Source organism: Atractosteus spatula, chromosome 11, assembly GCF_055471065.1.
Source record: "Atractosteus spatula isolate fAtrSpa1 chromosome 11, fAtrSpa1.hap1, whole genome shotgun sequence".
NCBI lineage: Eukaryota > Metazoa > Chordata > Actinopteri > Semionotiformes > Lepisosteidae > Atractosteus > Atractosteus spatula.
The window spans coordinates 36,431,349-36,448,350 of record NC_142716.1 but is presented as its reverse complement, the minus strand read 5'-3'; positions in this window follow the sequence as shown (position 1 = coordinate 36,448,350).

The window sequence follows — 17,002 nt, the reverse complement described above, 5'->3', positions numbered from 1 at the left end:
ACATAGTAACAGACAGTTTATTGTTGGTGTATCCACTGCTGATGTCCTGACCCAAGATGTTGGAAGAATGCAGAAGTAGAAGTCCCCTCTTGCTCTATTCTCCTTGAGTCGAACCTCTCTGGGGATTGCCAAGCTACTTTTTTTCTGCAGGTGGACCCTTATTACGCAAAACACAATACAAACAGACAGAAATACAGATGCATGCTATTTGAGGAAAAAAAACAGGCTTTTTATATTTGTTCTCTGTTCCTAATGAGCTCTGACTAATCAGCCTTTGGTTATAGAAACACATGACAAGCTATTTCTGTTTTTTATAATATTTTCAAACAAGATACAATTATTTATTACAATAGCAAGATATAGGGGCATATATGTTTTACGTGGCTTATTACAGATTCCATTCCCTAATGTATGTCTGTCTTGTGGAAGAGAGAGTTTTATCACATTGTGAATTTTAATTGGAGATTAAGACTTGGTTAAGAAAATCGAACTTCAATAAGGCATTATCATTTTAATTGTTTCTTTTTTCCAATGTTCTTTGGCTCTCTGCATGACATAACTTCAATCTTATAACTTTGAAAAGCTGTAATTAATTTTCATTGTGCAGGAAAGAGAAATGTTAAACTCATGCACAGCGAGCTGTACAACCAACAATCCAGCACATTCACTCCCACTTGGCCTACTCTGTGCCCACGAAACAGATCTGCACTCATCTTGTTCATTTTAACAGCCAGCCACTCTGACTCATTCTTAAACAATAGCCACACAATTATGAAGTAGAGGTATCCATTAACTCAATCTCTTCCACAGCAGTGGTGTACTGTACAGTATTTCATAGATAGAAGGCATCCTCAGTAGGGAAGTAAGCAGTGTTTAATGTGCAGAAATACATCATTAAGACTGGCTTGTTTGGCATATCTTCAGAGTCTATTAATAGGGATATGCTAAATTTGAATTTGTGATATTTTGAACAGGTTTTATTTGTGGGGACATTATGCAGTGATGAAAGAAAATCTTTATCAGCCCTGTGGTGTTTCTGCCAACGGTAAGTCTGAATATGTGGTATTCAAATGCCTATAAAGCAGTCTCATGCTTCCCAGTGTTCATTCACTTCACATTTAATTTCTGGATAAAAGAGAAAAAATGGATGTTGTGTAATTCCCTATGTGCTGGTTACTGTAACATAATTGCATGTCAAAAGCTGGCAATAAACAGTGCTGATTGCAAAAATGCCAGCTTTCATTCCCTTAATGACCTCCCTTAGATGAGTAATTAACACTATCACCTTCATGCGGGACAGGAGCTTCTCAGATTAGTAGGGATGCAGTACTCTTGAGGTTTCAAAAAGAAAATAATGTAAAAATGAAGCTCTCAAACAAAATACGCTTCAGGTTGCACAGATAGGAACAATTCTGCCCTATCTACTGGTAGTGGTAGTAGTGATAACTGGAACCTGAGGAGCACTGTTAGGAAAAACACTGCTGTTTTCATCTTTCTCTTGTGAGTGTTTATTTACAATTACTGAACTGTAATTACAACCTTGAGAGATTTCCCACGTTGAAGTCCTTTATTAATGGTGTAAAAAAGGATTTATTTTTGTTTCAGACCATCAGTTCAGAAGATTTGCCCATCTAATTTCACCAGGAGTGCAAGATGGTAACCACTGCTGACAAAAAAAGATCTCATAGAGCAGACAAGTGTCTTGTACCATAGATGTGTTAAGTAGGGCTGATGCATGCCATCTCACACCAGAGAAACATTATCCCAAATATGTTTAACAAGTGATAAAGAAACAAGGGCTCTGATGCATGTCTGACACTGAAAGTGGAAAACAAACTAGTTCTCTATAATAATATCAATTCAAACAGCAGAGGGCAGCAGCTCTTTGCAAATTAGCAGTTTATTTCTGTGTTGTAAGTACTCTACTTTCCAGACAAGGGCTACTGAATTAATTTCCTATTTTAAATCTGTTTGTGAGAAGCTTATAAAGCAAACTGCAAAAATAGAATACCACCTAAAATAATAAAAATAAAAGAAGAAACTCAGTTTGGAATGATAAAAGGAACCATGAGGGAAAAACTAAGAATTTATTTTTCATTTCTTGTATTGCATGTTTCTTTGTGTGGAACAAAAAATGAACTGACCTTCAGTAAAATTAATCCCCTGCCACCTGCCTTGTGTTGCAGAATCAAAAATGTCTTTTGTAATTTAGCATCAAAAAAGATTAATGTAATGCTTCCAGTGTCATCCTTTTTTTTTCTTTAGGAAACAAAATTAACACTCATTTTTCTTCATTTAAAAATAACTTCCACGATTCAACACTTTGAGGGGAAAAAAATATAAATTACCTTCATGCTAAACTCCCTCAAGATCTCCAGGCATTCTATTTCTCATACAACCCCACCTCCAGCATCCAGCTTTATTGTATCACAAAGATAATTTAAAATATTATGTTCATTTTGGCCACTTCAGCTGCTGACAAGCCCTATTTTTCTCTTGTAAACCCCATGCAAAGTGGCCCTGGAGTCCATCTCATACCGTCTGTAAGGTTTGAATCGGAATGTAGGATTAATTCTTCAGAAAATGGGAGAGACCAAGCATAGAAAGGCCTCTGTAAAAGCTGCATAATGAAACCTGATGCACAGGGATTCCGGCAAAGACTGAAACAGCTGCTAGTGATTTTCCAGGCTGGTACTTACCAAGGGAGGAAATAGGGAAGGCAAAAATGGCCCTCGAGTGTGCGGAGAAGGAGTCTTGATGGCCTTCTGTGCTCCATTACGCCTGTTGTTTTTGAATGAGTATTTGCACCAAATGTTTAATGGAGCGAGAGCAGGCTGGGAATATTGAAAGTGTCTTCCTGTTTGAGAAATGGCCCTGTTTCAAAAGCCCAGCCTGTGCTCGCAGTTCTACAATTCATATCTGTTTATCTACAGTACCTGCCCTAAGAGATGGGGGGAAGTGATTTCTGTTGCAGAGTCCATCCAGGAACTGGTTATTATTGTTGTTGTTGTTGTTGTTGTTGTTGTTTTTATTGTGTGGAAGCAATTAAAAAGGCAAACAATTTTGCAAGGATATATAGTGAAAAACATAAAATTTAAATCAAGGACTGTTATATACAAATTGTAAAATTCACAATTAAGTCTTCATTTAGAATATTGTGTACAATTTTAGCCACCATGTTAAATCAAAGATATCAGTGCTCTGGAATCAGTCTAGAGAAGAGCAACCAGATGCATTCGGGAGCTGAAGAGAATGTTTTACACTGACAGGCTTCAGGAACATAATCACTTTAGTCTTGATCAGAGAAGACGACGAGTGGACCTCAAAATCATCAAAGGCAATGTCAAAATAAACCCAGTGGATGTCTTCAAAATGAACTGTTAAACACAAACGAGAGAGTACAAGTGGAAGTGTGCTTAATATAGAGAAAAGGGGGCCCAAAGAATTGTGGGAGTATGGAAAGGAGTACAAGAGTGAATTGTAAAATGTTTTTGCTTTTACATTTTCCTTGTTTCTATTTTTGTAAAAGCCCTCAAGGATGCCTAGGAGTGAGGTGTGCAAAGAATATATTTGTATTATATTGTCTAGACCAGAACACAAACCTGAATCTCAGAATCAGAAACGGGGTTTAGATTTATTTCTGTAAATAGAGATTGCGAACTAAATTGTTGGTTTCTACAGTCATTAAAGTTCATAGCCACTCATGAATGCTCTACCAAAAAAAGGGCTCTCTACAAGTTTTATAGTCTGCATTAATGTTACTCTGCTGCGGCTGTTTTTTATGGGAAAAAATCACCAGGAAATAATCTTGGCTTCAGCACAGAGGGTTTTAAGACAGGTTTCGAAAGCTTCTGCGAAAGGCACAAAACAGTCGATTGTGCAACGCTTGTCTGTTTGCCTTTTTTAATAGCCAGAACATTTCTCACTTTATTAATCCGAAGGCAGAAACCTCCTGTGGCCTACGTGCTCGCTTTTGCAAGTAGCTGACTCATTGAATGATAAAAGCCTGGTTATTAATGAGGCTTTGAATTGCATGGGCTAGAGTTTTATGTGTGCTGTATCAGGCTGTTGTAATTTACTGTTAAAAGCCAGCTGCATTGCAGGTGGTGAATTCTAAAATGGAATAATCCAGAAAAAATAGATATTTTACAATTTATTAACAAATTTGTATGTAGAGGAGTCATTTCTGTTAAATTTAAATGAAAAATGACCGTTTTTTTAAAGCCATGTTTATATACTAACTTATGAGCCAGAAGACCATTCAAAATGCCCTCTGAAGTGTGTTGTCTTAGACATTTCATTTTAAAATGAAAGACATGTCTTTTATATTATAGTTTTATATGTTTTCATCAATTAGAACAGAGTAGTACAGGTCTTTTTAGAGGGTTTTTCCCAAAAAGGAGCCATCACCACCACAATAAGAGCAATTAAATCACAAAGTGCAAATGTGCATTGAATACTCTCTATGCTCCATCTGGAATAATAAGTAAAACAAATATCAAGCTCTCACTGAAGTGTAAATTCCACAATGAAACATGTCACCCAAGAACATCCCACAGGTGTCCGATAGAGATGAGAGTGGGTGATCTAGCACACTGGTCTTGCCAAGTTAGTGACATCACAGATATCTGAGAAAGCAACAGGCTGTCTGAAATGGAAGATGGACTTTTTCTTTTTTCAGCTACATTTAATATCGATCTAATGGGACTCCGTTTACTCAGAGTGCCTTCCTGGTAGTGATTTGCAGCATGATACATGAAGCAATCGGTGTGAATTTGACACAGAGTGAACTCCTTGGGGTCCAATTTGGTGTTTACACGGCTATGCTGTTTCATCATAGAGTTCATCCACATTTTAAAATGCAAGTGATCTGAGCATAGTACGTCTTGCTTCCTTCAAAATGTCTGCTTTTTACTTCATTGTAGTTAAATAAAACCCATATTAATCTATACCTTGTCATAGTCACTCTCAAAGCATTTTGCCAATCAAATTGAGTACCCTTTATCCATTTCTCGAATCATCTTAATGTTGTGTAGAGCACTGGTTTCTAACTGTGTTCCTGGAGTAAGACTGTGTCTCCTAATTTTTGCTCCAGTTGAGTTCTTAGTTGCTATCTGATTAACTTCAGTTTTCTACATAGAGCATATGCTTACAGATTCTAAAAGCCAGAGATTTTGATCGTCATTATTAGTCCTGTTTCCCAGTATTTTCAGAACTACCCTCATTCCAGTGCATTGCCTGAAATGTAACCCATTGGATCTCTGCAAGAGCTGCACTATAAGTATCAGTCAATCTCAGGGCACCAACAGACCCACACACGCACGCACGCACGCACGCACGCACGCTCACACCAGGGCCTCTTTTTACAGAAGCCAGAGCATGTAGAAGAAACCCACTCAAATACTGGGATACCATGCAAACCTCACACAGCACCCCAGTCCAGAACTAAACCCAGGGGTCCAGCACTGCAAGGCAGCAATAGTGATCACTGTGCCACCCTATATCTATGTTATATTATGCATATACTGTATGTATTTGAATATAATTATATATATATAATTCACATTCTAATTTCTGTTCTGTTGGAGAAAGTATGATGACATTGGTAAGACAGAATTTAGAGTCTAAAACACATTTACATGATGCCCAGAGGTATTCCTTCATGCTGTTATCTCACATACTGTATATAATTTGTATGTGAAAAGAAATTTCTTTGCCCCAGAATGTCCTGAGCATATGAGAGTCTGCATCATATATGAAACTTAAAAACCTTCAATTGCTTCAAAAGCTCTTTAGGGCGGAGCGGTGGCACTGTGGCTAAGGATCCGTGCCTGTGGCTGGAAGGTTGCTGGTTCAAATCCCGCGGCCAGCAGAGGAATCCTACTCCCTTGGGCCCCTGAGCAAGGCCCTTAACCCCAACTGCTCCAGGGGCGCTGTACAATGGCTGACTCTGTGCTCTGACCTCAAGCTTCTCTCCCTGTCTGTGTGTCTCATGAAGAGCAAGCTGGGGTATGCGAAAAGAGGAATTCCTAATGGAAGAAATTGAATATGGTCAATAAAGTGATCTGATCTTATATTCAGATATTCACTGGCTGTTGTAGAAAATCTTTTAAGGATAATTGTATTATTATCATTTTAACATTATGAACATTATGACCGGCTGTAAAACATCATGTGGAAAAAGAATAGAGTTAAAACCAAAAAGAGAGATCTCTGACCACATAACTACAGGACAATGCTGTAATAAATGTGGAAGTGAAGAGAAGTGGCAGAAACTTTAACCTCATGATGGGTTATTTAATGGAGGAAAGATACAAAAAGCACCAATGTTCAAAACTATTTTTTAAATTTTTTTTTTAGGTAAACTTAAACAGAAGCCCTGAATGTAATTCTCTAACAAGATTTTTAAAATATGAGTAAACTGTCTTGACAAGATGTTTTCTTTTCCACAGAGCTGTACATCTATAATACAGTAGCTTTGTGAATGTGTCTCCTGGAATTTCAGCTGGAACACAGTGAGACACACCCAATAAGCAGACGTCCACCTCCACACTAAGCTGAATACCAGGCGTGCCGTGATAGAGCGCAAAGCGTAAAGCCAAAGGTTTCCATAAAGGGAAATGATGAGTCCACTACAGTTTCATAACCCTTCATAAATCCATTCATATAAGGATATGAACTCGGTCCAAAATATAAAGCACCTTTTCCCTTCAGTGTATTCACCCATGTATGTTAATCAGAACTGAAACTATATTTTCTACAACATTGTTAATGAATTACCCATCTTGCACAAAAAATATAAATACTATTTCTAAAAGATCCATCTTCTTAAAACACCCACACATGTTTTAAATCGTCTGCCTTATAACTTATTTACACATAATAGGGAAATTGTCCACTTATTATTATTAATATCTCTATTTTTTAGAAATTAACATAATGGAGGGAAATGGTTATTCATATAATTTCTACATAAATGTATACAAAAATATATAAGCTCAGGTGACATGGTGGAGCAGTTGTTAACATTGCCTAGCAGTGCTGGTGCCCTGGGTTCAATTCCTGGGATACCATCTGTGTGGAGTCTGTATGTTCTCCGTTTGTTTGTGAAGGGTTTCCTGAGGGTGCTCCAGTTTCCTCCCATAGTCCAAAGACTTCAATGAAGTGGCCTTGGAGGGAGAGTGTGCTTGTTTCTGTCCGTTTGGGCCTGCAATACACTGGCGTCCTGTTCACAATGTATACTGCTTTGCATCCAGTGCTTCCTGGGATAGGCTCAAGGCCCCCATGGCTGTGGCCCTGAATTGGATAAGTGGTTATTGAAAGAGATGTGATGTGACATTTATACATAAGTATAGAAATATATGCATGAATAAAGAAAAAGAGACATTATTTGTGAATTCATAATTTGCAGTTTATGTCTATATCTGAAAAGGAGTAGAAGGATTAGTACAGTTTATTTTCTACTTCGCAGTCGCTTCAAACTGCAAGACAGTAACCCGGTCTTATTGTTGCTTTAGTTCATAAAAACTATAGGAACAGCTGACAAAAATGTGTCTGCTATGGATTTCATCATTGTTGAAAGATGCTTTTGCTTTTCAAAACAGATGCATTTTAGAAAAAGGAATCCAAGTGAAAACCTACAGTGAGAGGCATTAATTTCTTTTGAGTTTCCCTTGGGCGAAGCGCTGAAACGAGAGACGTGTCTCAGGGCAGCTTGATCACCCAGCACTAGGCTTCCATCATTCAGCACTCACAACGGAATTGAACATGAGCTAGACAATTGGCATTTAAAACTCCACAGATATACTGTACCTTTGAATGGTATAAACAGATTCCCAGATGCCTTGGGTTAAATAGCCTCCACTATGTCTTACATTCTTATGTTTCATATCTGGGATAATGGGTAACAAATAGATACGGTAACATGATTAAATTGAGGAAACATTTTCTGACTTCCAGCAATGGGGAGGGACTTCTTTATCTTCTCTGCTTTATTTTAACTTTATTTTATGTCAAGTCAAGCTCCAGTAGGTACTGTATGCAGGGCCTCTCCTGGATGATTTCCAGTTTATTCACTGGTTAAATATTGGATGCATTGGAGATGGATAATTTTTCAAGAGAATTTCAACATGTTGATTTGAGCGATGTGCTTCGTTGGCTTATTTCCTTCAGTGTTAAAGAGGGAGATCCAGTGCCAAAGCAAAATCAAACACAAACTATACCGAATTGCAGTTATGAACTGGTAACGTTGTTGTATTATGTATTGATTGCATGCTACAAAACAGCTTCATAATTCCACACTGCCCATCTCCAAACTCAGTCCTCTTAGTGAAGCCTGCTGAGCCAGAAAGATGCCAGTAAATGGAGGAGACATGCTTGTCCTGAGGTGTCAGGACCATTGCACCATTCATGGATATACAACAAAGATGTAGAAACTCTTTGGGTTTCTTTTCCAAAAAGTTTTAGTTAATCCATCCATCCAGTTTCTAACAGCTTTGTCCAATGCAAGATCACGGGGGAGCTAGGAGCCTATCCCAGCAAGCAACAGGCACAAAGCAGGATACATCCTGGATGAAATGCCAGCCCATCACAGGACAGACAGACAAAAAGTCAAACACACACACCAGGCCATCTGGCCAGTTTTCCCATAAGCCAATTAACCTACCGGAATTTGTTTTCAGGTGAGAAATTGTCCATTGTCTGACAGTGCAGTCTTTTAGTCTCAACAGTCCACCCTCACTTCCTGTCAATATCAGTCTGCATGGGTTCACCTCTTGGGGTAATGGTCTTTGTTTCAGCCCGTTTACCTTACCTGGGCTGTTTTAATTAGAAGAAGGGCCAGGCAAGTAATAGTAACAGAGCCATGGAGGACATAAAAGTACATTTAAAAAAGCTTTTAAAGTCAATACAAAATGAGTGGAATATCAGGCCATAATTTTCTTTGAAACATTTTGGACTCCCAGTGTTTTCATGTTATGTGAGAGAGTAAACTGCTTCGGAATGTGTGGTAAATATTCTGTTGTACAAAATAAGGGTTTAATATGTTGTAACAGGTTCGTGTTCTGGGGCTTGTGCCCTTGCCGCTCCTGCCCCAGTTTGTCCCTCACAACATTTTGTAGTTTATAAATATGTTGTTTAACCCCTTTTCCTGAGTCCTACTCCTGCTCCATTCTGTACCGAACCCCGCGGTCGTTACAATATACAGTATACTGTTAATACATAATGTATTATAAGTGAGTTTAAACTAAATTTTGCATTAAAAGCTTTGGTGAAATGATTCTTTAAGTGTCAGTAGTCAAAGAGTTAGTGATGGATCTGAGATGTGACTACCACAAACTTGTTGCTGCTCACTGTGTAGGGCCTGGTCTTCAGCAGAGCTAGAAGACCACAATCAGATCTAGGTTTGATTGCTGCAAATCTGAAGTCAACAGCTTTTCATTTTTTTTTTTTTATGTTAAGAACATTGAACATAATTTCAGATTTATCAGACTTCATCTTAAGCCAAAGCTAAAAATTTATCTGCAGGAATATAAATATGCATAAAAAATACTCTATGTATAAGTAATTGTCTGGAGATTTGCTTTAAGACGACAGCAAACTACAGTAAAGTAATAGTGTTAGTGGAGAACAGGATTTCTGAACATGGGGCAATATCGTATAACCAGGGTGCATAGTGTTTCTACAATCCTGCTAACTATAAACTAAATAATGAAGGAGCTGTTTGTGTTTAAACTCTGTGAAGGAGTTGCCCAGCTGTGGTAAAGGAAACTGCAACCAATAAAGTGCATTTTTTATGAATGCATTTATTTGTGTTTTTCCCCACAAAATAACCCATTAAATGCAATTCAAAACTGTATATTTATCTTTTTCACAGATGCTTCTTCCTCACAGTGCTTAACAGAGGGAGAAAATACTGGCTGTGTTCCACAAAGACATGAGTCCCATGTGAATTCTTCCCCCAGTCCGTTGGAGTCCTTCAAAAGCTGCAAGGCTGTCTTTCTGGTGGACGAACATTTCATGGGTCTCAGAACACTGCAGGCCCTCTAAGGCTCCAGAGGTGAACTTGACAGTTTTGCAAGTGTGCAGGTTTTATTGTGTGTGTGTGTGGCAAACTCGTGCATTTTGTAGTGTGAGCAGTGGAAAATGAAAAGAAGGAAAAAAAAGATATCCAGGAACACAGATCAATGTAAGCACTGAAATCCTGTATTACTTTGTTCTGCTGTGTATTGTTGGTTAATTTCAGCTGAAGGTCAATAGTCCTCCTGTAAAGCTACTTTCCCTTGACATTGATTGCCTTTGTCTGGAGGGAAATCAATACTTTTGTCATTTAGCAAAATGAGAGTTTCAGATTCCCGTGAAACTCTATCAGTGTCGACACGTCCCATCAGGGGGTTCATCAAAAATACGATAAAGCAACTCAATGCATCACCAGGGATTTTACCTTCTTGGGTAACTTGTGATTTTTCTCATTTGCATTCTAATACCAAGGTGGCTTTTTATTACAGCTGCCACGGGGTATTAGAGAATAAAGCTCTCAGAGAAAGAAGCCATTGTACGGCGTGATCAAGACTCATAATTCAAATGTAAATAATTAAAAGATGCCAAGGACAGGGTATGACTTTTTATTATTATGCTTTACAATCTTGAATGATCAAAATATTACTTTAAAAGCAAAATTAGTTAAGATTGCATCAATGGTTGTTCGGAGCACCTAGAAATATTTTGACTTTGAACCTATTTAAAAAAAAGTTCTAATAGGACAATGGTTCTCTTTGGCTTTAATGCAAAAAGCAAAGAGTTGCTAAGTACAAACAGGAAAAACAAACAATACAGTCCTTTATTAACAAATGAGGAAAAAAACAGGTTCCTAAGACTGTTACTGATCTTCTCTTTGATGCCTGTTTTTAGATCTTAGACAAGAGAGGCACTCACCTACTGTAAGTGCAGTTTGAATTCTATTGAGTGTGGGTTCGAGCTTGTGTTATGTCATTAGCTGGCTGTGACCAGGATTCCCCTAGCAGTGGAGAACATTAAGCTCAGTGGTTGCAGGATGTGCAGGTCTCAGCCAAGAAATGAACACAACACAACACAACTGGTCATACCACATTAGGTGTGTACAACAAAAATAATTAGGGGTTCTCATTTTCTATAAAAAACAATACATTTTGAAGCATGAATACACCTCCTTCACTGCTCAAGGTGGGAGAGATGAGGATGATTCCAGAAAGGCTGCATCTCACAAGACCTAGTGTGCATCTCGCCTCTGTCTTGGCCTTCTTATTTGCAATAATTATATAATAAAACTGCTTTATCTCTCTTCAGCAGGGGACTTAAAGACAACCAAAATGGATTTGAGCACAACTGTCTTGAAGCTTTGTAAATATCTGTGAATGTGATGTTCATCTTAACTCCTTTTCATAACAGATAGAAACTAATGATATTAAAAATGGTAACTCACCATAGACAACATCCCGCGGATGACATACAAAAGACTAAAAGCATATAAAATATTTCTTTTCCAATATTATAATTTTGTATTGTATGTTAAATATGTTACTTTTACCTGGCAATAAAAGACACTGTATCATTTTAATTATTGTCCTACGTAAATTTTCCGATGGGTCGCTGATATAAATAAAAAGAAGGTCCCTGCAGTAACAGGATACTTTGTCCTACATGCAGATCTTTGACATGCCTGATGTTTATTGGCCTGAAGTGTCTTTAAAAATCATTAAAAGTTGGTGCTGTTTAGGCTTAGTTTTGTGTTATATCAGGACCTATTCAAGACAGAGATATCAACAACTGTAAACCTCCCCACAATATTAATTCACTGAAGTGCAGGTAGTAAGATTTTTTTGTATATGTAAGAGCAGTGTTTCTAATGTGCAGAAGTAAAACGGGAATTTGTTGTGTTTTGTCATTTCAAATGCAATTCTGTCTCCACAGAGAGCTTTTTGTTTCTTTTATAAATACGATGAAGCATACAAATCTGAAAGGTTCAGGAAGTGTTAAAATGTAGTATTGCTTTTCTAGAGAAAAAAAAAGCAGAGGGACCCATTTTCTATTTTGGACAAAGCATGGACATACTAAGCACAACTGAAACAAATCTATGAACTAGGCCGTTTTCTAATTTCTGATCAGGAATAACAAAGACATATTTCCCCAAAACCTGAATGTACTTACTGTATCAGAGAAATCAAAAATAAAAGTAATTTAAAAACGGTACCTCAGTAGGAATGCTTTCTTCCTTAATTTAGACTAAATGTTTTTATGACTTCCCAGAAAATAATAGTGTATCTATGTCTGAAGCTGCTGTTACAATTGCTTTTTAATTTTTTAACATATTCAATTTTTGGATGACTATAAAAATAAAGTAGGTGGGTGGTTGACTTCACACCTTGTACAAAGAGGATAATTCAGTATCAAGCTGGAGTACATCTAGACTAGGGAAGGATCGCTGCGATACCCTGCTGGTATTGTCGCAGCTCTTTTTCTGAAAGATAATGGAAATCACCTCCCGATGACAAATTTTTATTTTTGCAGTGAGGAGTTGTGTTTGGGGGGGAGGGGGAGGGGATCTGGCTGAACACTTTCTGAGTCACTGGGGAACTAAGCGAAATTATACATAGTTTAAAAAAACAATGCGCCTTTCCAGTAGAGTGGAAATAAAATAATCTAAAAACTACCAAATTTCATGTAAGAAAGAAACAATTTGAAAGAAACAAAATCATTTTGATGGTAGTCATACAACTTTGTGCATGATATCCCAAATTGAATTCTCCAGAAGAAAAAGGGCATCAGAGTGGGTTGAATGAAAGATTATTAAAGGTAACTCAACTGTTGCCTGAAAAGACATTGTCTGTTTTGTGAGTGTGTGGCAAGAATGAGAAGAACCAAAAAATAAGATCATAACGTCAGACTCGAGAGAGTAAAGCAGTGCGTCTTCACTACTGCATTTGTACTCATTATGGGCTGCAGAGAAGAACTTTCTTCCAGACTTCAGAAACGGGCCTTTCAAAAGAATCTTTTGTGTCCTTGTGTAAGTAGCATGGTGTGTTATGGTATAGCCGACTTTTACTGAATTCTGTCTTTAGGTTAGAGTAGGTCCAGTGTCCTGATTAAAAATGCAGTTTCCCTAATTAGCTGAAGACTGGAGTCTGGGGATGTGTGAATTTACCTGAAGGCAGAGAAAGCCCACTGGTCTCATTGTTGAGCAAGATCCTCACGAGACTGACCTGTATCGCATTTTCTGTATTCTGCCACAACTCCCCCTACCTGGTGCTGCCCCTCCTTGAAGATGGATATGGTGCCTTAAGCAAATCAGACCTTGATGATTTCCCTGTGAATGCCCAAAAGCCCAGAGGCTCATTTTTATTTCCCAGTAGGCCCTAATAAAAGTCTCATTTATTCAACATTTGTAACATTTTTCTATGATGTAATATTAGTAATTATTGTAGATTCAAGCTCAGAGTTTACCAGTGAAGTGTGCTTACTATGCATTCTAAATTTATTTTTTGTTATTGGTTTTATTGTCTGAATGAATTCCAAATGCCTCAAGAGGCATTGCAGCATTTATATTGACCCTTACTTTAGCTGTAGTTAAATTATATGTTGTTTTTTTTCTTTCCTTGTGCCCTGTTCGCTCCCTTTTTGTGCTTAACCTGACCGGCCACATTTGAGAGGTTGCTATAGTTATGTCAAGTTCTCTGATATATATCCTTTAAAATCCAGTATTTGGTTAAATAATATCCAGTGTTTTTGGTAAGTCTGCTAGCCCTGGTAGCTATCGTCTTTTACAGTATTGTTTGCAGTTGTCTATCATGTAGAGAGGAAAAAACCCAAGATCTATTGGTCTCCATGGTCACTCCAGAGGGTATCTTATATTGCAGCTATATCATAGACGTTTTTGGCTTTTGTAAAAAATTCACAAACGATTATTTAAAGCAGGAGTTTATATACTTAGCTAGCACGGATTTGTGTGTATTTTTTCCTGTTCTCAGAATGCCTAATCTGTTTGCTGTTGTCATTTTCTAAGTAGATAGGTTTTACTCATTTTAATCACAGCGTGTTGCACTCCACAGAGTCTCAGATCAAGATTTTAAAGAACAGGGGGAGGGGAGTGTGTCTGGTTTGCATGTATGCATGGGTTTTGGTCTCATGATGAATCGTTTCCCTCATTCATTACCTTTTTTTTCTAATCTCTTCGTCATAAACCCAGCACATAGAATTTATGGCTTAGAGAAATTATGCAGTTTGCAGTATTACAGAGTGGGTTATGTAATGTGATTTATTTCATTGGGTGGCCTACTAAATCAGACAGCAGAGTGAGGACCTTCTGATTTTATTTTCCTCCTTGCATGGGCTGATTTAAGGTGATGCATTTCTTTCTCAAATCTCTTCCTCTGTGACTTTCAGAAACTGTGAGCGCACATAAGCTCAATTAGAAAAGACTGGCAACTTCAGGTCTAGGCCGCTTATTCTCTAGTATCTCTTTTATTATTTGTAACTGGAGAGGATAATATTTGGAAACATATAACAATGTACTGGAAGCATCATTCAACGTGACCTGGCAATAGAGGCAGTTGTCTGGTCACTTTGTGCCCTGCAGGGCAGTCTGCACTAAAATGGGTGGGTGTTGAAGTCAGAAATCTAAAATAAGAAAAGGCAAATCTGAGAATCTGAGCCTGGCAATATTACTTTCAAAGGAAGTTAAGACACATCCTTAACTCCAATGTTGCCAGGTGATTTTAGAACGATAATTGTGTCATAAAAAAACCCACTTACATTTTAGTGCAAATACATATTCATGACTGTTACTTCAAATTTCATATGTATTATATAAGGACAATAAAATTCGCTATATGTGTTGTCAGTTTGCATTAGGGCATCAGCTACAGTAAGTGAATATGTATGAATAAATTAAGGTATTTTGCAATCAAAGGCCCTACAGTTAGGGCTTGAAGATTTAGATCAGTGGTGTCCAAGCTTCCCTGAAGAACCTGATACTTATATTAAGAAGTGGAATAGTGACTTAGATAAAGCTTGTAACCAGGAAATTATCTGTTCTAACTCCATTTCCAAATAAGAGTAACAAAAAAGAAGCAATAATGTCTCTTTAAGACGTGGAGTATATTTTAGAACAAAAAACACATATACAGGATCTTAAATAAAAAACATGTTACACACAGAACAAACCAGATGATGCAGTCCGACAAATAATAACCTCCCCACTTTCCCTGTTCTGTGAATGTTAGTCTCTGAACTAGAGACAAGGTATATTACTGTGAAAGGGGGTGGGAGTACATGAGTGAGAAATGAGAAAAGACAATACAGGTCAATCTCTCACTGAAGCCTCCTCAGATGTCCACCCTGCTAGGGCTGATTTTTGCTCATCAGCCATACCTAGTCACTATCACTTTGCAGAGTGACTGAGGAAGCAGTTAATTCAAAATGTGACCCCACATGGGTAGAACTATGAAGCAAATACAGTAGGGAACAGCTAATGCCCCTTCTAACTACCAATGGAATTACAAGAATTGGCACTTGGAACATCAAGACAAAGTACAAAGCAGGCAGAGCAGCCCAGATAGTAAAGGAGCTGAGAATCTACAACATCACAGGTTGGACTGTACGAGATGGTAAGATGGTGAGATGATGAGATGGAAATCTACTCAGGTCAGGAGGAGGACAATGACCCTCATGCAGAAGGAGAGGCCCTTACAGTCTCAAAAGAAACACACCAAGCCCTCATAAGCTGGGAGCCAGCAGGCTTAGCGAACACTATTGCTTTGTTCAGAACTTAAACCTAGAAAATATGGTTGAATATCATACAGTGCTGTACCCCCACCAACTACAAGTAAAAGGAAACAAAAGTGGTACTCCACTATTGATCACCACATTTTTGGACCCGCAGAAAGAGAAAGATAATAATCCTATTTATGATTTTAATGCTAAGATTGGAGTAGGTTTGGATTGGCTTTGGAGACATCATGGGAAAACATGGTCTTGGCCTGATGAAAGAAAATAAAATTGCATTTTTTTTTCATTACTTTTGATTTTACTGCCTTCAAGTTCAGACAGGTTAAGGAAGCAGGACCCTTTAAGAGAAATGCCATGAAGTATGTCTTAATATAAAAGTGCAGAGATCGTAGCGCCTTCAGATAAAACTGTGTTGGGCAACTAAGCCACCTTCCCAGTAACATCTGAGAGTGATGCCAGTTTTTTTTTCTGAAAAGGTTTCCTGAAACCTGTGCCAGGTTGTTCCAGACATCGGCAAGGTCAATCACTCAGAGGAATACATAAGCGTATAAGGAAATCACATATGGAATGCAAAAGTATCTGTTTTTATCAACTCTGCAGGCATTCTTACCTCTGAGCCCAGCATTACCTGGCAGAACATTAAAGAAGGAAAAGATTATACAGGAAATATCATAAACTTCTCCCTTTTCTGTATCACTCTCCTTCTCCTGAACAGTACACGAAGTACACCAACTGCTCCAGTGTTGCCAGTTTAACCTCCTCTTTCAAGAGACAACTGATACAGCTGGTTTCTCACTCTCCATAACAGCAGTCTCAGTTGTTTTTTAAGTGCAGTAACTTTCAGTGACAGGTAGAACAATGTGCACATAAGACAGGAGAAAGACAGAAAGCAGCATCCATACTTAGTGTTTCTGTTTTTTTCAGACAACCTTGAATCAATACATTTATGGGTTTTAGGAAAAACCTTGTAACCTCTGTGTGACTTTAACTCTTTTATGTTTTTCCACATTTTAGGCATCTAAGATGCAAAAAAGTCTTCTGATTTATATGCCAGTTCAGTTCTCTGATTAATTATAGGGATGTCCTTTTGCGTAGATTATTCATCATGTATTGTACTGGTACTCTTATGAACATTTGTAAAAGCAGAAAAAGACATCATCATAACAAATCTTAGCCTGAAAAGAAAGAATGCTTGTTGCTTGGAAACTGCATTTCCAACAAATTAATTTTAAGAAGATACCTG